Source organism: Octopus sinensis, linkage group LG5, assembly GCF_006345805.1.
Source record: "Octopus sinensis linkage group LG5, ASM634580v1, whole genome shotgun sequence".
NCBI lineage: Eukaryota > Metazoa > Mollusca > Cephalopoda > Octopoda > Octopodidae > Octopus > Octopus sinensis.
The window spans coordinates 89,787,448-89,809,447 of NC_043001.1; the positions used below are offsets into that span (position 1 = coordinate 89,787,448).

Sequence of the window (22,000 nt, forward strand, 5' to 3'; positions counted from 1 at the left end):
ATATTATATATATATATAAACAAATCAAATTGCGATAAAATAAAAATAATTATAATCGCTGGTATTACTAACACAAGCCATATATTTTTCATATATCAGTACATTAAGGCGAAATATGTGCTAGGAATACAGAAGCTTGATAAATTAAGTGAAATGAAGATAAAAACATTTACTAAACCGGTAATTCTCAGACTGCAGTTTCTATATATATATATATATATATTTAATTTAAGTTAAAAATTGTCCCAAAAACATATTGATATATTAAAAATATATATAAAAATACATGTAAAAATATAAAAATATAGAAATATCAAAAATATATATGGACATACTCTTTTACTTTTTTACTTGTTTCAGTCATTTTACTGTGGCCATGCTGGAGCACCACCTCTAGTCGAGTAAGTTAACCCATGGCTTTATTGATCGCATTCTCACCTGGAATCGATTTTTGTAATTTTTTCAAGACTTATACAAGCCCTGATACCGTCGGTATCTACATGTCAAATTTTAGCACAATCGGATGGAGGATGCCCAAGATCCTAGAAGGCATACACACAGACAGACAGAACAGATTTTATATAATAAATATGTATGTGTGTGTGCTTCTTTCTATTTCTCTCAACCAAATCTACTCGCAAGGATTTGGGTGAGCCAGGCCTAGGGTAGAAGACATTTGTCCATGGTGCAGCACAGTGGAACTGAACCCAAAACCACATGGTAGGGCAGCAAGTGTCTTAATCACACAACTACACCTACACTCACACACATATGTATATGTGTGTGTGCATCTATGTTTATGTACACTTGTGGAAATCAGTATACCAAATTGCTAAACTCAGCTATTCAATAAAATAGAAATTAATAAAATTTGTACTCAACTAAAATAAGTACAGGAGCCAATGCAACCTAACCCCCTTCCCTTTAAAAGCAGTGCTCCAGTATGGCCATGGTCCAGTGGCTGAAACCAAAACCAATAAAAGAAAGAACTAATGTATACTACTGTTATATTACATTTTATACAGAATCTGTCATGTATGTTGTTTGTTGAAGGGCAACTTTTGTATTGATTAGAGCAACTTATTGATTAAACATGCTGAAAACTTAAACATATATTAACCCTCAGTCCATTTTCTGCCTAATTCCTTCCTTTATTTTTGTACATTGGAATTTATTTCATAGAAATATGTTACCTCTATGTGTTTATACTCTTGTTCTGTTAAAATGCACATGTATTGACCCAGTTTACTTTTTGCTGCTCGAAACACAATCAATCCAGTTTATATAAACACAGCCACAAATATGATATTTCTGTTCTAAACAAAGTGACTGACAGATACTGCATGGTTTACCAGAAAAACCAGTGGTTTCTGGTCAATCCTTTTAAATACTGGTTTGAGTCCTTTTAAACCTGTTTGGAGTTGTTTAACATAAAATATTGCTCATTTTTTTTTTATTCACAATAAACACTACGGTTTATTTTCAGAAATATTTTAATAATCGTTGATTTGTCTCATAATTTCCTGGTTTTATTCACTCACACACACATACATACGTACATAGATACACTCATAATACATTTATACATACATACATACATACATACACACAGGCACAAATACATATATACATTCATGCATACATATATAAATACATACATACACACAGACATAAATACATATATACATTCATGCATGCATATATAAATACATAGACATAGCCATACATAAATACATATGTACATACATATACATACATACATGTATACATACATACATGTATGCATACATGCATGCATGCTTACAAGCATACATTAATTGTGAAAATTCATGACCTACTAGTTAGAGTGTTGAGCTCATGGTCATGTGTTCAGTTCCTGGCATGGGCTGCATGCTCTGCCCTTGAGCAAGGTACTTCATTTCATCTTGCTGCAGTCAACTCAACTGAAAATAAGTACCAGCCAACTGCTAGTGCAGCTGTCTGTCTGTCTGTCTCTCTCTCTGTCTCTCTGTCTCTCTCTCTCTCTCTCCAGCTGTCACATCATCAATGTTCTGCATGGTCAAGAGTGGGAGGGTCACGAGGATGTGTATGTCTGTTCACAACTACAAAGTTAATGTAAGTAGCAAAAGTTTGGTACAAGCTACTAAGTCATATTCTCTTGTGAGGGATGGCTAAGCATTGCTTTTATAACAACATAGACAAATACAGGTATATCAAATACTGTACAACATTGATTCTTGTTTTCTTTAAAAAAAAAAAAAAGATTAACTCTATTTTTAGAGGATATGTCACATTTTCCAAATGACAATTAAGAACAGCTCCATATAAGAAAGGGAAATTATCTCAAGAATCAAAACTTTTCCAAAGTTGACATGCCATTAAGGAAAAGGACAGTGTTATTATCTGCAGATAAGAGGACAGCTGCAGGCACCTGTTTCTGCCTCAATAGTTGTCATCAGCACAGCAAATGTCCTGCCTTATCTCCATAGCCAAGGATTTTGATTATACAAAAAGAGTAGAACACATTTATGGTCTAAGTAATTAGCATAAATTAATGATAAATGAGCTAAGAGAAATAACTCAGTGGCCAGAGGCATAAGAAAAAGTGGCAGAGTATTGGTTATGAGTTGTTATTCTTTTATTTATTCAAATCAAGTGAAGATATTTTGTCAGTTTAGATGAAACAGTTAATTTTGTAGGGACCTCTCTCCTACTTTATTTAATAGTTAATAATAAAAATAAAAAATAAAGAAGGAGTGGCTGTGTGGTAAGTATTTTGCTTACCAACCACATGGTTCCGGGTTCAGTCCCACTACGTGGCACTTTGGGCAAGTGTCTTCTACTATAGCCTTGTGCCGACCAAAGCCTTGTGAGTGAATTTGGTAGACGGAAACTAAAAGAAGCCCGTCGTATATATGTATATATATATGTGTGTGTGTGTTTGTGCCCCCAACATCGCTTGACAACCGATGCGGGTGTGTTTATGTCCCTGTAACTTAGCGGTTCCTATTTTCATATATAACATACAAACATGTACATCTTTTAGAATAATGTCATTTTATAAGATTTTACTGGCAAATCTTAAAATTAACATAAACACTTATTTACATGAAAGAAAATTATCAGAGAACTTTCATCTAATCCTTCCAGATCTTTCTGTTAAAACAGTATTGAAACCATTTGAGGGGAATTTCTTTTGAAAATTGTGCAACAGACACCCTAATCTAATAGGGATTACAATGGTCACACAAGAGTAACTTATAATAGATAAAGTAAAAAGCTTGTACTCACATGTACTCACTAAATTACGACATTATAGGCAGTGAACTCTGATGTGGTTATAGCTGAATTATGACTTGAAAGCAGGTGATCTATTACATAGCAGATAGTAGATGATGATGATAATGGGAAGGAAAGGGAGGAGGAAACCCAAGTACAATGCCAGAAATGGTTAAAGTTCATGAAATAGTCAGTACATACATCAAGAATAGGCCATGTCAAAGAACACTCTAGAAACGTTGTCTCACCTTCCAACATACATATACTTATAGACAATTATCTTATCTCCCACATACACACAGCTTTCTCTGTCTGTCTGTCTCTTTCTCTCTCTCTCTCTCTCTCTCTCTCTTTCTTCTATACAGCTTTATTTTTCTCTCCCTCTGTGTTTCATAAACAATCAGTTTCACTTAACAAACACACTATTTTCTCTTATACACTGGTTTATTGTTCTCATTTTTACATATTCATTTTTCAACATTAAAAAAATTAAGTCTAAATCAATCTATGCTCTGGCAGTATTTGAGCTTAGGATGAGGAAGATAACAATTAGTCCAGCTAAACTACTACCATTTATTTTATCAACCCTGACCCATTAAAGTGAATCGCTCATTAACCATTCAATCTGCTTGGACAAGAGGTAAGCTACTGTTAATCTCTTTCTATATAAAATTCTTTGTCTGTCTGTTCCCTATGCATTCTCAAACGGCTTCACCAAATCAAATCAGATTTTACAAGGTATTAGACCTTGTGAGTGTCAACATGTAATTTTTATTTTCATTTGGATTAAAACAATATAACATTTTATCTAAAATAATCTTTCTATAGTCAACTATAATAAAGGACAGTTTATACCACAATAATGACGTCACATTTTGTATATGAGTATGAATTTGCCTGTGAGTGCATGTGTGTTTGTGTGTTCATTATGTACCACACAGTAGAGGACATTTTATACCACGATGATGACACATTTTGTATATGAGTAAGTGTTCATTCTCAATTGAGGCTCTGAGACTCTTACAAACAATAAACTCAAAACACAAAACAAAACAACAGACTGAGGCATTAAACCTCTTACTTTTATGTTGATACACAATACGAGGCACTAAGCTTCTTAATTTTTCCACCCCGCCATCACCTGACCAGGCTCAATGCCACACTCAAACACCTCAATGGTGCTAGGTCAGGACTTTTCAGCAAAAAGCGAAATGTGTCCTCAGGGAAGGACTTTATTACCTCAAACAAGTTTTTTTCCCACACAACCTCTGCAGCTACCAGCAGAGGCCAATCAGGGTTCTTGATACAGGTACTAATTCCTTCCCATCGACCTTTTTTATTAAACTTTTTGATCATTTTTTTGGATTTCTCCTCCCCTGTGGTACAGGACTACAAATTCCTCCTCCACATAGGGAGAGTCCTCAAATCCCCTCTATGGTGGCACAACTCCCACCAAAGGGGTTTTTGGGACATGCCGGCAGTGTACTAGCAACCGCCGTAATTCAACTAGTTGTAAATAAAATGATAGAATCTGAGGAAACCAGTCAATGGTATTGCACTTTCAGATTACTCTTACTTCATCTTATATGATAGTTTGAAATGGTTGAAGTTAATTTCATCTTCATCTCTATGATTTTTGATTATTCACTTAAGGCGTTTATTTACATTTATTATTTAAATAATGGTTTCTAATTTAGATACAAAGCCAGTAATTTGGAGAGGAAGGTTAAGATCAGTCGATGCCATCAAATCCCAATATTTGACTGGTTAAAATCTATAATCATTAAAAATTATTAGAATTATGAAGTATGTTTTGTGCTATTGGTTCTGACTCTTGGTTTGAGTCTCAGTCCTGCTGAGGTCAGATATGCTATTCATCCCTCTGGGCTTGAGAAAAATAAATTAGCTATCAAGTATTGGGGTTGATGTTATCAATTAACCCTTCTCTTCAAACTTATGCCCTTGTGCTTAAGTCTAGAAAGAATAGTAATTGTTTCTAGTTTAGACACAAGGCCATTATCTTCGAGAGGAGGGGATCAGTATATACCAGTATTTGGCTGGAACTTTTAATGACCTTTGAGAGAATGAATGTGAAGTTGACCCTGGTAAAATATGAATTAGAAACGTAAAAAATTGGAACAAATAGCGCAAGACATTATTATTTGCTAACCCACCACCATTACAAATGTGTTATGAAAGTAGACAGATGCATATATCGACAGAAGGAAAAGTAGACAGACAGTTAATCGAATTTAAATGAAATGAAAAGAGACTATTTTTCATTGACAAATATTGTATCGATCTCATAGTGGTGGAAGGTAAAGTTGACTTTGGAAGGATGTGAACCCAGAATGGAACAAGCCAGAACAAACAACACCAAGAATGTTTGCTGATGATCTAACAATTCTATTGGTCTGTTGCCTTACTGTTTATTTAAATCGGTGGTTCTCATACGGGGTTCATATGACCTTTAGGGGTCCATATAAGATGATTTTGTAATCTTTTCTGTTGCTGTCACAGTTTTCTATTCATTTGATTTTGCTCCAATCGTTTTCAAATTTGGTGTACAATATGCTAATTATGGAAATGAAATTCATTTTCCTAATAAATTAATAAATAAAAAGTTAATAGGTGCAGGAGTGGCTGTGTGGTAAGGAGCTTGCTTACCAACCACATGGTTCCAGGTTCAGCCCCACTGCATGGTACCTTGGGCAAGTGTCTTCTACTATAGCCTCGCGCTGACCAAAACCTTGTGAGTGGATTTGGCAGATGGAAACTGAAAGAAGCCCATCGTATATATGTATATATATATGTATGTGTATATGTTTGTCCCCCCAACATCACTTGACAACCGATGCTGGTGCGTTTACGTCCCCGTAACTTAGTGGTTCAGCAAAGGAGACCGATAGAATAAGTACTAGGCCTACAAAGAATAAGTCCTGGGGATTGATTTGCTTGACTAAAGGTGGTGCTCCAGCATGGCCACAGTCAAATGACTGAAATAAGTAAAAGAGTGCTTTTAAAGTTTGCAAATGTTGGGCAATTTTAGCCAATTGAAAGCCACAAACATATTGGTGCTCATTTCCATTGTAACAATTTAAGGTATAGTCTGCTTAAAACCCCAACCATATGCATTGTCTTTATCCATCTATTTTCTTTGACAAGTGCCTATTTTCTGAATGTTTGTACTACCTAAGTTTTGCCATATTCGTCTGTGGTCTTTTTTTTTTTTTGAGAAACAAACAGATATTTTCGGTTGCTGTCCTGTTACTACCTTAATTTCATAATTTCGAAGTATGTTTTCCGGGACCATTCTAACCTAAACAGAAGTATGACTGCAGCTAACTCATTTAACCTTTCAAATATGATGGAGAAATTGAAAACCTAGAATGCAGTTTCTTTCTTGCAAGAGAAGGGTGTTGGCCCTAAAAGAAAATTATGTACAAAAAAGACACTATGTGAACAAGATGATGCTTCACGTGAAAATTTACTGGCACTATGCCCAAGAAGGATGCAACGAGTGAGTGTCTGTCAGAAAAGATACATAGTTGGAAGGTGGCACCCTTTCTCTTAGGGCAGTACTTTTTTTTTTCCTTTGCTCATGGGTGAATTTATTTTAGTCTGGTTTTGTGTTGAGGAACTGAGGATGAACCACTGCATAGCTGTTGATTACAACAGCTATGCTCATGAAATATGTGCAAAGGACCTGCTCCACAATCCAGTTCAGTTAGACAGTCTTGGCAAGATTGTCGAGATGGATGAAACAGTCTTCTCAAGATGTAGAAACAGCTGAGGAAGGATGCTTGCAACCAGACTTTATTCTTTAAAACTTATTAACACTTCAAAACTTCTTACAAGTTTGTCATCGGAATTTTGTCATTTTAATGTTATAAATAGCTATCATGCTCAAAATGTTAGCCTCAAAAATCCCTTTTTTCTGATTGGGTAACAATTATCGAAATTTAAACTACTGTAACATTTTTCTACAAATTTTCTTTAATTTTCCTGGAACAAGTGAATAATAAAATCAGATTCAGCATGAAAATTTACATCTATATACTAAACTAGCAGTATCGCCCGGCGTTGCTCGGGTTTGTAAGGGAAATAACTATATAAGCATTTTTAGAGAGTTACTTCCCTTATAGATGCCAATTCGGGCTTTCTTAGCCATTTCTGTTTTGGTGTCTTCAAGCCATGAAGTCGTTCTAAAAGAACGCTGGTCTCCTTGACAACGCTTTACGACATTGATTTCCTTACACTCCCTTCCCCACAGCTTCACGAGGGAGGGAAGAAGGGGAGAAGCAAACAGGTGCACGAAAAATTATGCATTAAAATGGAATAAAAAATGATGTTAAATTATTTTAAAAATCGTAGACTCATCGTAGACGCGCGCTAATACCCAGACGGGCTCGATATGAATCACGACTATAAGATACCCGAATTTAGTTAAACTGCACCGCAAAATGTGGGAGTAGTTAGGAATCTAAATCGAAGGGGACAGACACTCACACAACTAGAGTTTTATATATATAGATATAGATTTGAAAATTTTCACTTACTTTTAAGATTTCAAAAACAGTGACAGCAACAGAAAAGATCCAGATTTTGCTGTTAAAATTTATGCGTAATAAATTGGCTATATACTTCTTCACTGCTCAAAATATTTTAACATTTTAATATAATTCCTATTAATATTTAATCATAGGCGCAGAAGTGGCTGTGTGGTAAGTAGCTTGCTTACCAACCACATGGTTCTGGGTTCTACTATAGTCTCAGACCAACCAAAGCCTTGTGAGTGGATTTGGTAGATGGAAAATGAAAGAAGTTTGTCGTATATATGTATGTATATGTGTGTGTGTGTGTGTGTGTGTATGGGTGCATGCGTGCGTGTGCGACTGTGTTTGTCTCTCCAACATCACTTGACAATTGATGCTGGTGCATTGACGTTCGGCAAAAGAGACAGATAGAATAAGTACTAGATTTACAAAGAATAAGTCTTGGGGTCAATTTGTTTGACTAAAGGCTGTGTTTCAGCATGGCCACAGTCAAATGACTGAAACAAGTAAAAGAATAAAAGAATATAAATGCAGCAAGATTTTTTAAAGCATCAAATAGATGTGTGGGTCCACCTGAGTAAACTAGGAATAAAAGGCATTCATATGTAAAGGATGGTTGAGAACCATTAATTTAAATAATAATTTTGGCATGAAGCCAGCAATTTTAGGGGAGGGCATAAGCTGATTACATCAACTTCAGTGATTGGCTGGTATTTATTTTGTTGAGACAAGGCGGTGAGCTGGCAGAAACGTTAGCATGCCGGGCGAAATGCTTAGCGGTGTTTCGTCTGCTGTTACGTTCTGAGTTCAAAATCCACCGAGGTCGACTTTCCCTTTCATCCTTTTGGGGTCGATTAAATAAATACCAGTTACGCACTGTGGTCAATATAATCGACTTAATCCATTTGTCTGTTCTTGTTTGTCCCCTCTGTGTTTAGCCCCTTGTGAGTAGTAAAGAAATAGGTATTTATTTTTTGAGGCCAAAAAGGTATTTGAACTCGGAACATAATGAGCTGGAAGAAATCTTGTGGAGCATTTTGTCCGACGCGCTAAAAATTTTGCTAGCTTGCCGTACTCTTGAAATTCCAGTTATTTTGGAAATTGTTAAGATGGAGTTGTATATTTTTCTAAAGTATTTTATTCTTGAGATTGTGTCCAGACAGGTAGTACTGAAGGTGCAACCCAAGAAACAACATCTCTGAAAGATAGTCCTCTACTTTGTGAGTTATCTATTATCATTTTACACCAAAAAGTTAATCTAAACGGCATAACTACACAAGTGTACTCCTCTCCCGGCTTTGTTTCATCATAATTTTTTAAAAAATGGATTTATTCTAATAAAATTTTCTACAAATACCCGGCGAAGGTAAAGAATACGCACACCCGGTGTTTATGGATAGGGTTAGGACTTAGGGTTAAGGTTACGGTTTAGGGCTTAGGGTTAAGGTTACGGTTTAGGGCTAGGGTTTAAGTTAGGGTTAGGGTTACGCCGAAAACGGGTGGTGTGCGTATTCTTTACCTCCGCCCAAATACCATTCAGATGGAATAGTTTTCGATTATATCAGAATTTGCTTTCAATTTTTTTTTTTCGGAGGAGGCGGAGAGGAGTTTCGGATTATTTACTCAAGTCGACTTCGTTTCCTCATAACTTTCAGAAAAACAAGTACCTTTCAATGGTGTGAGATTACGATGACATCGGAATTTAATGTAAAAAAAAAAAAAAAACGGTAAGCACTTACACATACATAGTGACACAACATTTTTATCAAAATTTCAAGTTTCATTTTGTAGATATGAAGTATAAATGTGTGCGCGCCTACCATTTATTATTTTTTTTTTTACATTAAATTTTAGTACAATCGTAATCTACAGCATCTAAAAGGAATTTATAGAAAATTTCATTAAAAATACTAATTTTTCTGAAAGTTACGAGGACACAAATTCGGGGTAGGGGTAGACTTATGTAGTTATACCAATCTTAACCATGGAACAGCATCAAAGTCATTATTTATAATATCATTCTGTTACAATACGTTAGTAAAGTTTTAACATTTCTTAATATGGTTATTTGGGAACAAAACGATAAAAACGCCTTACCCTATACTTTTTAGCTTGACATCGTCTGTTATTGTACATATTTATATTTCGATTGAGCAGACGATAATTAACGCGCATGCATAAAATAATGGATGATATAAAAAAAAAAAAAATAAGCATAAAAACTATTCATTTTGCTGCTCAACCACCATCGCTTCTCCACTAACCAAAATCCCTACTGACGCCACCACTGTAACTATCAGTAACAAAACCCGGTCCAAATTATTTGTCAATGAAAAATAGTCTCTTTTCATTTCATTTAAATTCAATTAACTGTCTGTCTACTTTTCCTTCTGACGATATATGCATCTGTCTACTTTCATAATGCATTTGTAATGGTGGTAGGTTAGCAAATAATAATGTCTTGCGCTATTTGTTCCAATTTTTTACGTTTCTAATTCATATTTTATCAGGGTCAACTTCACATTCATTCTCTCAAAGGTCATTAAAAGTTCCAGCCAAATACTGGTATATACTGATCCACTCCTCTCGAAGATATCGGTCTTGTGTCTAAACTAGAAACAATTACTATTCTTTCTAGACATAAGCACAAGGGCATAAGTTTGAAGAGAGGGGTTAATCGACAACATCAACCCCAATACTTGATAGCTGATTTATTTTTCTCAAGCCCAGAGGGATGAATAGCATATCTGACCTCAGCAGGACTGAGACTCAAACCAAGAGTCAGAACCAATAGCACAAAACACACTTCATAATTCTAACAATTTTTAATGATTACCGTAAATCTTCGAGTATAGTCCGCCCTTGAGTATAATACGCAGGGGATTTTTAGGGGCTGTACCTCTGAAAAACCTAAACCTTGTGTATAATACGCACCACTTCTCTAACTTGAGTCAAGGAGGTCTATATAACGTCCTTGGTTTGTAAAACTGTATACGGTAATGTCTTTTATTATTATTGTATATATAACATAATGCAAGCATGTAGCTTTTTTGTGCATTTTGTTTGCAGAAAATAAAGAAATAACAGTAATAACGTTTAATAAATGTTGCTTATTACAAGTTATGGATGATTCTTTTATGACTTCATTGCTTTCAGGCTTAGCTTAAGGTATCTTCGCGCCCGACATCACAAAATGCATCTGAATAAACATTGCCGGACAGCAAATAGAGTCTCGGACATTGCTTAGAAAATATTTTTCATTTTTAACCTCATACGTAGTACGCACTAGGGATTTTGACCATTAAATTTTGGGAAAAATATGCGGATTATACTCGAGGATTTACAGTATAGATTTTAACTAGGTACAAGGTCAGAAATTTGGGAGGAAGTGGATAGTCATTAAATAAGGAATTCACATTTTGGCACATGGCTAGCTAGTTCTAGGGAAGGGTTAAGTATATTATATTGACTCCAGTGATCAACTGGTACTTATTTTATCGTTCCCGAAAGGATGAAAAGTTGATTAGATCGACTCTAGTGCTCAACTTAGGGCGAAGGTAAAGCACATGCACCTCACCCATCAGACGTCTTTAGCTTTTTGAAAGCGAAGAGGTGATGAGTGAGCGACGTGGGGAGTGTTTCTTTAAGACAAATTAAGTTTTTAAAAAATCCCAGATTCGTAATCTCTATATTTTTATACGTGGATTAAAAAAATTCGATAAAAAGTTAAAAATTAAGAAATTGGTGGGGGGGGGGTTAAAATTTTGAAAACTTGATTTTTGGGTAAAATCACATTCTCCTATATCGAAAAAATTGAGATTCGAAAAAAATTTAGGGGCGGGGGGAACATCGGAAATGGATGGTGTGCACGCGCTTTACATTCGCCCTACTTAGTACTTATTTTATCGACCTCGAAAGGATGAAAATCAAAGTCGACCTCGGCGTGCTAACATTTCTGCCAACTCGCCTCCTTAAAGGGTAGTGATTAAATAATAACAATAATTCTCACCCATCCTCTCTTTTATCGACTGTCTCATACATATATTTATTAAATGGAACAGTTTCGCCTTTCTTTAATCGATTGTCTCACACCTATATTTGTACTTATGTTACTTTCGAAGCCAATTGCTAAGAATAAAAAAAGAAAAGAAAAGAAAAAAATAGAAATGAAGAGACTAATCTTCTCAAAGAAGTCATCTAATTGTAATTTCTCCATTTTGGTCTTTTAACTTGTTTCAGTCATAAGACTGTAGCTATACTGCGGTACTACCTTGAAACATTTTTAGTCAACGAATCGACCCCAGAACTTACTCTATCGTCTCTTTTACCATTAAGTTATAGGGATGTAAACAAACCAGCACTGGTTGTCAAGCGCTGGTTGACATACATACAAATATACATACATACATACATACACATATCTATTATATAAAATCCGTTCTGTCTTTGTGTGTGTGTGTGTGTGTGTGTGGTGTGTGTGTGTGTGTGTGTGTGTGTCTTCTAGGATCTCGGGCATCCTCCATCCGATTGCGCTAAAATTTAACATGTAGATACCGATGGTATCAAGGCGTGTGTAAGTCTTGAAAAAATTACAAAAATCGATTCCAGGTGAGAATGCGATCGATAAAACCGTGGGAATGTGCATTTGTACGCGCAAGTACATCAGTCGAAATCCGTCTTTTGCTGGTGTCTCAAATTTAGGTTAAATCAATGTTTCTCAAAGAGGAGGCCTATGGGACGGTCGGACAAGTTGTTTTGAGAAAATTTGGTTTAAATGTTTGACAACTCAGCACCATCCATTGGACGGGGGGGGGCTTGTGCTCGTATATGTATGTATGTATGTATGTGTATATATATATATATATATATATATATATAGAGAGAGAGAGAGAGAGAGAGAGAGAGTTAAAATTTACAGAAAAACAAAAGACGAAGACAAGTGTATAAACAACAAACAGGTGTATTAGTTTTACGCTCGAGAAGGTGAGAAAATCTTTTACGTTTCGGTCCTACGCTCTTCAATAGAAAGGAACACGAGGAAATAAACAGAGAGAATAAAAAATCTTTTGGAGCTAGCGGTCAGTCATGGTGGCTAGGCTTCTTTCAGTTTCCGTCTACCAAATCCACTCACAAAGCTTTGGTCGGCCCGAGGTTATAGTCGGAGACACTTACCCAAGGTGCCACGCAGTGGGACAGAACCCGGAACCAAGTAGTTGGGAAGCAAGTTTCTTATCACACAGCCACTCCTGCACCTATGTACGAATGTTTGTATGTATGTCATATTTTTTACTTGTTTCAGTTATTGGACTGCAGCCATGCAAGGGCAAATCGATTCCAGCACCTATTTTTCTAGCTTGGTATGCTATCGGTCTCTTTTGCAGAACCATTAAGTTATAGTCCCAAAAAAAGTTGAAGATACCTTTTCGAGTTATGCCGACTCAGAAGGGCCGGTTTCCTAGTTTCATGGCATATATATATATATATATCCCACCTGGACGGGACGTCGGTCCGTGGCAGGATTAATAATTTTTGCCAGTTGAATGTGCTGGAGCAACATGAAATGAAGTGTTTTGCCCAAGAACAGAACTCGCCACCCGGTCCAGGAATCGAAACCACAATCTTACGATCATGGGTCCAACATCCTAACCACTAAGCCACGCGCCTCCACCACTAAGTTATGGGGGACTTAAAACAACACAGGTTTTCAGGTGGTGGTGACACACACGCACACACGCACGCGCACACACACATCACATCACAGGCTTCCAGTTTCTGTCAATCAAATCCACTCACAAGGCTTTTGACAGCCTAGGACTATAGTAGAAGACATTTGAACCCACATTGCCGGAAAGCCAGCATCTTAACCACACAGTCATACCTATATGTGTGTGCGCGCGCGAATTTTCAGATCTTGTAGACTTTCCACCTGCTCACGTCTCTGTTTTTGCATCTTCAACCTTCTGCCTGTTTTCTCATTGAACATCAGCTACAGATTTCTGCGTCATTTCTAACCACACCTAACTTTCCAGTTCCTTACATCTTACCACAATCTTTAAATTTAATTGTCTCCTATGAATTTTTGTTAACTCATTGTCCTAACAACTGTGGCCAGTACAATTTCTCTCTCTTTCTTGCTCTCTGACTCTGTGTATCTCTGCCTGCCTGTCTGTCTCTCTGTCTCTCTTTTCTCATAACCCGTAATTGTATTTCGCCTTGTTATCACGTATATACGAGGGGCGTTCAATAAGTAATGCCTCTGACCCACTTGCAGTTGTTTGATCTAGCTGAAATTTTGCGTGTGCTATTATTTATATCTCTATAGAGTAGGTGGCAAATTACAGCTCTGAACTAATTGGGGTTTCTGATTTACAGGTGTTTGAACTGAGTCAAGTGTGAAATGGAGCCTGTTGAGTGTCGAGTAGTGATCCGGTTTTTGTATTTGAAAGGACGCACACCACGGGAGACTTTTGATGAAATGAAAGTAACTTATGGTAATGATGCCCCATCATATGACCTTGTAAAACGCTGGCATCGTGAATTCAAACATGGTCGGAACTCGGTGGAAACAGCTCCCAGATCTGGTCGCCCCACTTCTGCCATTGATGAGGCATCTGTCCGTCAAGTTGAGGCTGCCAGTTTGGAAGATCGACGAATAACTATTCGCCAAATAGCCCACGAGGTCAAGATTAGTACCGGGTCTGTGGAAACTATCATTCATGACCATTTGCATATGCAAAAGGTGTCTGCCAGATGGATTCCCAGGTTGCTCACACCTTTCCAGAAGCAAGAACGCGTCGAGTGCTCGAGGATGAATTTGGAGATGTGCCAAGAAGATGAGTCAAAATTTTTCAAAAGACTGATTACACAGGATGAAACCTGGGTCCATCACTATGATCCAGAGACCAAAGCCCAGTCAATGCAGTGGAAGCACCGTGACTCACCTCCTCCAAAGAAGTCAAGGGTGCAGCCCTCCGCTGGCAAGGTCATGCTCACAGTCTTCTGGGACCAGGACGGAGTATTGATAACAGATTTCCTGGCAAAGGGTACCACAATTTCAGGAGCCTATTATGCTTCACTTTTGAGGAAATTAAGAGAAACTATCAAAATCAAGAGGCGGGGCAAGATCAGCAAAGACACCCTCCTCCTGCAGGACAACGCTCCGGTCCACAACTCGCTTGTTGCCAGATCAGAAGCACAGGCGTGCGGCTATGAACTCCTCCCCCTACTCTTCTGACCTTGCACCCTCTGATTTTCACCTCTTCCCAACCATGAAGTTGTTTTTGAAAGGAAAGCGTTTCCCAGTTGATGCAGCCTTGATTTCTGAAGTCACGTCGTGGTTGGAGGACCAAGCTGGGTCTTCTAAAAAAACGGTCTCCAGAGCTGTATCAAACGATGGGAGAAATGCGTAACTCTGGGTGGTTCCTATGTAGAGAAAGACTAATAACTGTGCAAAGTTTCGTTGCTCTACTGCTATGGGAAGTGGGTCAGGGGCATTACTTATTGAACGCCCCTCGTATTCCTCTCTTCCTCACTTCATCCTTTCCTCTTATCCCTCATCTAACCTATAACTTGCTGTTGCTCCCTTACATTATATTCCTTTCTACACTATACTTCTCCCATACTACTCGCCCTGCTTCCCACACTACTTACACCATAGCTCATTAACTCTTCCTCTTCTCTCTTCCTTCACACCCATCCACCAACATCACTTATTTTTCTCTTTTGCAATTTCGATAAAACTTTTAATCTTTTCCCCTCACTCTCTGAAGAAGGAGAAAATTTCGAAACGTTAAACTTCTCATTTATCCTTCACAGCATAAAACATATTCCACTGTTTGAACTATAAAGTGGCCGGTGCCATTTATTTTGTCAACCCCAAGCCAACCAAAATTTCTACTCAATACCACTGATTTGTCACGTTGCTTGACCAGTTGAGCATGTCCCTTAGTGGCTGATGATATGTGCATCTAATCGCGAGCAAGGGTAGTGAGGAGTATCGTAGCTGCGTATTGAGAGGGATTCTTTGGGGTTTGAATAATTCACACTTGGAAACGGGTGTTTCGTTCATCATCCTTAAACAACACTTATTGAGGGATAAGTGTTGAGCGGAATGGGCTACTCGACCTGAAAAAAAAAAAAAAAAAACTAACCGAGAGCCATCTGCAAGGTCATGCGCTGTATATCTTGATATGAGATGGCCATGTCGCGAACATATGGTTGTGATGCACGTACCTGGTGTACACTTATCAGACGAGTAGTCATGATGGGTATATCGGACGTCGTATATTTGTACCCCGGTATCACTTTGACGGTCTGTGCTACTCTCTCAATAATTATCCTTTCTACTAAAGGTACAAGGCCTAAAATTTTGGGGGAGAGGACTGGTTGATTACATAGACTCCAGTGTTTCACTAGTACTTAATTTATCGACCCCGAAAGGAATTTGAACTCAGAACGTAATGACGGATGAAGTGCCACAAAGCATTTTGCCCGGCGTGCTAACGATTATTTTCTACTCTAGCCACAAGGCTCGAAATTTTGGGGCAAGGGGCCAGTCTATTAGATCGATCCCAGTACACAACTGGTACTTAATTTATTGACCCTGAAGGGAGGAAAAGCAAAGTCGACCTCGGCAGAATTTGAACTCAGAACGTAAAGACAGACGAAATACCTATTTCTTTACTACCCACAAGGGGCTAAACACAGAGAGGACAAATAAGGACAAACAAACGGATTAAGTCGATTACATCGATCCCAGTGCGTAACTGGTACTTAATTTATCGACCTCGAAAGGATGAAAGGCAAAGTCGACCTAGGCGGAATTTGAACTCAGAATGTAACGGCAGACGAAATACCTATTTCTTTACTACCCACAAGGGGCGGCTAAACACAGAGAGGACAAACAAGAACAGACAAACGGATTAAGTCGATTATATCGATCTCAGTGCGTAACTGGTACTTATTTAATCGACCCCGAAAGGATGAAAGGCAAAGTCGACCTCGGCGGAATTTGAACTCAGAACGTAAAGACAGACGAAATACCGCTAAGCATTTCGCCCGGTGTGCTAACGATTCTGCCAGCTCTACGTCTCAGTAGTAGTGGTAGTAGTAGTAGCAGTAGTAGTGGTGTTAGTTTCAAATTTTGGTACAGAGCCAGCAGTTTTTGAAGGGAGGGGTATGTCGAATATTTCGACACCAGTGTTTGACTGGAACTTATTTTAGCTCTCCCAAATGAATGAAAGGCAAAGTCCACCTCTGCGATATCTGAATTCAGGACATAAAAAGCTGGAAAATAATAATGATAATAACATAAGCCGTATAAGGTAATTTTAAATAATTCGTGAAAAAGCGGTGTTTACGACTGGACTGTCTTTGTCTATCGGGTTGCTTAATTAGTGTTGACCTGGAGACCAAACAACAGCAATAAAACAACGCTAATCTAATGAGAGAATCTATATATTGTCTTAATCTTCGTCTTCTATTATAATTCCACTGAAATCTATAATGCATTACAGGAAAATTGATTGTTGGAAGAGATAAAAGAAAAGTTGGCCTTGGTGGGATTTGAACCCAGAACGTAAATGGCTATAAGTATATACAGCCATATTTTTTCTGACCCTCTCGACCTGCTAGAAATAACTGCCAAATCTCTCACATACCACATCCTACCATTTAACAAAATAGGAAAAAGGCGTGAAATTGTTGTTCTAGATAGTTAACAAAAATGCAGACGCGGTGATCATGGCTGGATTACCTTTGATCATTGGTCTGTTGTGCTGGAAAAGGGTCAACCAGGAGTTAAACAACTACTCCAGCGCAGTGAAAGGTAACATTAACCGATCCCTTCTTATTTAATTTTATTCATGTTTAGGTTGCTTTATAAGACTGAAGCTTGATCCTACTACTTGACTACTACTTTATTTATCGACCCTTTGAAGGAAAATGGGTAAAAGCTAGCCTCGGTGGGGCTTGAAATCAGAAGGTAAAAGGCTGTAACTGAACACTACCCTACAATTTTATGGTTGGCGAATTGGCAGAGTCGATAGAGCGTCGGAAGGAATGCTTAGCGGTGTTTGTTCCTATTCTCTGCACTTTGAGTTCAAATCCTAACCAGGTAACTTTGCATTTCATTTCCTTCGGAATCGTTGAAAAAGTACCAGTCGAAGGTGGTATTTGTTCTGGCTCTTTACGTACTGAGTTTATGTCTCACCATAGCCTGCATGAATGGTAGACTTGGACCCGTTGTCCAGCTTAACACTACCTTCTGGCACTTTGGGTGCCTTTAACGGAGTCTACTCTGTTGCAAGTACTCAGGCTGGATTTCCGGTTTGGGGCTGCCTCCCTACTTCCTGACTAAAAGATTGAAAACTGAGACAGTTGAGGGACGAAAGTGAATATTGTACAACATTTATTGCAGATTAGTACGCCGATGAAGGGTACAACATTTATTGCAGATTTGTACCCATCCCCGATGAAGCGCACGGTTTAGTGGTTAGGGTGTGAGTCTCACGATCACAAGGTCGTGAGTTTGATTCCAGGCGATCTAGACATATTTTGCATCGCTTTTGTCTACTCAATTGAAAACGAGTACCAGCCGAGTAATGATGCAGGCTTTTCTCCAGCTGTTACATCCAGTGTTCTGCTAGGTCTCGGGTGGTATGGTCAAGAGCTTGTCTATGTTAGTTCGTAACTACACAAGTACCGCAAACAATTAGTGAAAACATAGTTCAAGCTACTAGGTTGTATTCGCTTGCGAGGACAACTAAACGTACCCAGGATCGATGAAATGAAGTACCAGCCAAGTATTGAAGTTGATTTAATCGACTACCGATTTGTAGAGCCAAAAACACACGCCCAACTGTGGGATAACGGCAACAGGTGAAATGACACACCGGTCGAAGTTGACAGCCAATACAACTTCACACACACAACTACTCATGCATTCAAACATACATGCACAGTCTTCCGTAAAGCGAACCTCGTTAAAAGGGATAACGCAGAAAGGAAAAAATTATTGCTTGCTTTAATCACGTCAACAGTAGGTAAACACTTTTCATGCTTCATCGTTCAGCGATACGATTTCGATTCCTGGTAGAAGTAATTTTCATTTTTGTTTCACTTATGTTGCTAACACCGTTGGGTAAAGCATGAACATCACAACATCGTATCTCCTATATTGCTATTACATGACCCCATGTCATATTTTTTTTTATATCAAAGAATGCACAAGAACTGCAGTAACAAAAACATCGTTGTTGTTTAGGCCCAGGTCAGTGTTCAAAAGCGTCCCAACTGTAAGCATCGCATTTTGTATATCAAGGACTCGACTAGTTTTGAAGCCCGTGCAAGAGGCTCTCTGTCATATAAATTAAACCGGCAGTAATGGAAATTAAGTGAAGTATGTACAGGGCGTAGGTGTTCTTCCATTTAGCTTACGGAGCGGGTGGTGGCTTATAGCGTTTTGTCCCCAACCTTCTTAGTTTCATCCTCTTCAACTTTAGCTTACCCTTGGTACCTAATATGCATTTCTGTTAGCAGGTATAAAATAAATAAATAAATAAATATATATATATATACATTGCAACAAAAGCATGCCGAAAGCGAATTGAATACAAAATTGTATTTTTCCTAAACTTGTCATTAAACTGTCGCGATTAAAATAGGATTTTTTTCTATATTTTTTCTGTCCTTATTTCGTTATTGTACTTAGTTTGCGAAATTCGTGATGTGAACTCGTGAGTTTACGCATAATTTGTTTACATATCCCACAAACAAACCTCATTTTAATCGTGACAGCTCTCTGGAAGTCTGCCAACAAATGTTTGTCGTTCTATATAGCCCTTGGTCAGCCCTGGTCAAAGACATTTCAAACGCTGACCATACCATATTTTTATATGCGCAGAGAACCAAGGAATATATTATTCAACATGTTTTAATTTTCTTGTAGTTTTAGGACAGTAGGGTGTGGTCTGAGGGCGAGTTGACTGCAATGTGTAGCTGTTCGTGTGACCACATTTAGGATCTCTCATTGGCTTCCCTAATGTTATGACAGGTAAATTAATTATATATGTAATTAAAGGTAAATTAATATATTTTCAATAGTTCAATGAAAAAAATATATTTATTGAGAAAAGCCAACATGAGTTTTTCTACGTGGTCGTCCGACCAGCTCAGGCGTCCCTGTAGAATAGAGTCGGAAATTATCCTGCGCTCCAAAAACCGTAAATTTCTTCGGTCCTGTATTTTTCAAGCACTGTAGATTATGATTTTGCAAAACAAAAAATAAACAAATAAATAAAATAGAATAAAAGGTTTTGACATGGGAGGGGATTCAACCCAAACCCTTAGGTGATAGGTTTTCAGTTCTTACGTTTTATTTTTAAAGAAAATTTGTTTTTTCAGGTGTATTTTACGCATATTTTTATTATCATTATCTTAGAGATTTTAAAGATAAATACGAAAAATAAAAATTTTGTTCCGAAAAAAGGCAAAAATGAAAAACCACAAAGTGAGTATGGTGTAAAAATCCACCACTATCATTTTTTTTTTTTTTTACCTTTGTTTTACTTTTTTCGTAGAATCGAAATCTACGGATCTTGAGACAAACACACACCGCACACACGCACGAAGTTACCGTTTTTTGTGCTCATAATAATTTCCGACTCTATTCTGTACGAATGTCCCTGCACTACAAGCAGCTAAACTTCCTTCAAATCACATCCTACTGTCTTCGAAAACAGGTTATTCCATGTATAAAGATCTATCTATCTATCTATCTATCTATCTGTCTATCTGTCTATCTGTCTGTCTGTCTGTCTGTCTCACGAAGTACTTGCATAACAAATGTTTTGATCTGAGATCGTGTGTCCTCCATGCTGCCATCTCTCTCTCTCTCTCTCTCTCTCTCTCCACACACACACACACACACATTCGCGATGGTCACAGTTGGAACATCTTTGATCGTAGGTTTGTTCAGCCTGGACTAATATGGAACGATTTAACAACAACAACGACACCCAGTATATCCCAAACAAATGTCAACAAGGTATTTTGCCATGTAATTAAAAAAAAATCTGTTGAACACTTACCCAGGAACGATTGCAACCAGTGGTGTTGGTGGCTGTGGTTTCAACGAAGACAGTGTTCTACGTACGATGATGATGATAATGATGATAATGATAATGATGAAAGCGATGGTTGAGATGGTGATGCATGTGGAGGTACTGGAAGCGATGCTGTCCCATCTCAGAAGGACTAGCTTGATAGCAGCTAGGCAAGCCGGGTAGAGAGTCAGTCAGATAGCCGGGTCAATAGTCGGACAGCTAACGAAGGAGATGGAGTGGGGCCGGTTTATACTTTTACATGGTTATACACATGTTTATACTTGGATAGATGTCTTGAGAAGTGTCCCATTAGCAGTTAATATGTGTGTGTGTGTGTGTCCGTATATGTAGGTGTGTCCGAGCCTCTGCTAGAATGCGTGTGTACGTCTATCTTTCCTGAGAACCTCTGCTTGTATCTGTGTCAAAGTTATTTCTCTGTTTCTGTCTGTCAGCCTGCCCATCTGCCTGTCTTTCTGTCTGTCTTTTTTATTCTTTCCCTAACCTACTCTTTCTCTGCCAATCCTCTATCCTTTCCCAAACTTCTCCCGTCTTCTTCCCTTTCTTTCTTTCTTTCTTTCTTTCTTTCTTTCTTTCTTTCTTTCTTTCTTTCTTTCTTCCCCCCTCTCATTCTCCCTCCCCATCAGTCCACTTCAAGCCTTCCAGTCTGCTAGACCTAGCAACCAAATTTTCTCAACTCGCACCATACCAACTTATATAATTAAATAACTCCATTGGTAATGTAGTACAGGATAGTCATTAAAAAGATATGTCTTTGGTCATAGTTCTGCTTGATTAGAATTGATATATAAAGAAAATATACCTATATATTATTTACCTTGAAGTAATCCACTTCTTTCATTAGCCAGTGTAGAAATAAATATACAAGCATGCTTATACACGTGTGTGCGCACACACACACGCACATACACACACACTTAAATGCCTAAATATATTTATGGGAACCTGTAACCTGTTTCAACCAGTAGTCCTACACATGCCAGAGAGGAGATGATGATGATGATGTATCTGTCAATCTAACTATCTATCTATCTACGTCTACCT

General features: G+C 37.9%; 1 long non-coding RNA gene across 1 annotated transcript in view; it reads right to left on the minus strand.

The window, feature by feature from the left end:
- LOC115211924 overlaps positions 1–21,521 on the minus strand; it is a 41,788-nt gene extending 20,267 nt beyond the window's left edge. The window contains exon 1 of the long non-coding RNA XR_003881698.2: positions 20,924–21,521. This is a non-coding gene — a long non-coding RNA (uncharacterized LOC115211924). The remainder of the gene's footprint in view (positions 1–20,923) is intronic.
- Positions 21,522–22,000: the final 479 nt, after the last annotated feature.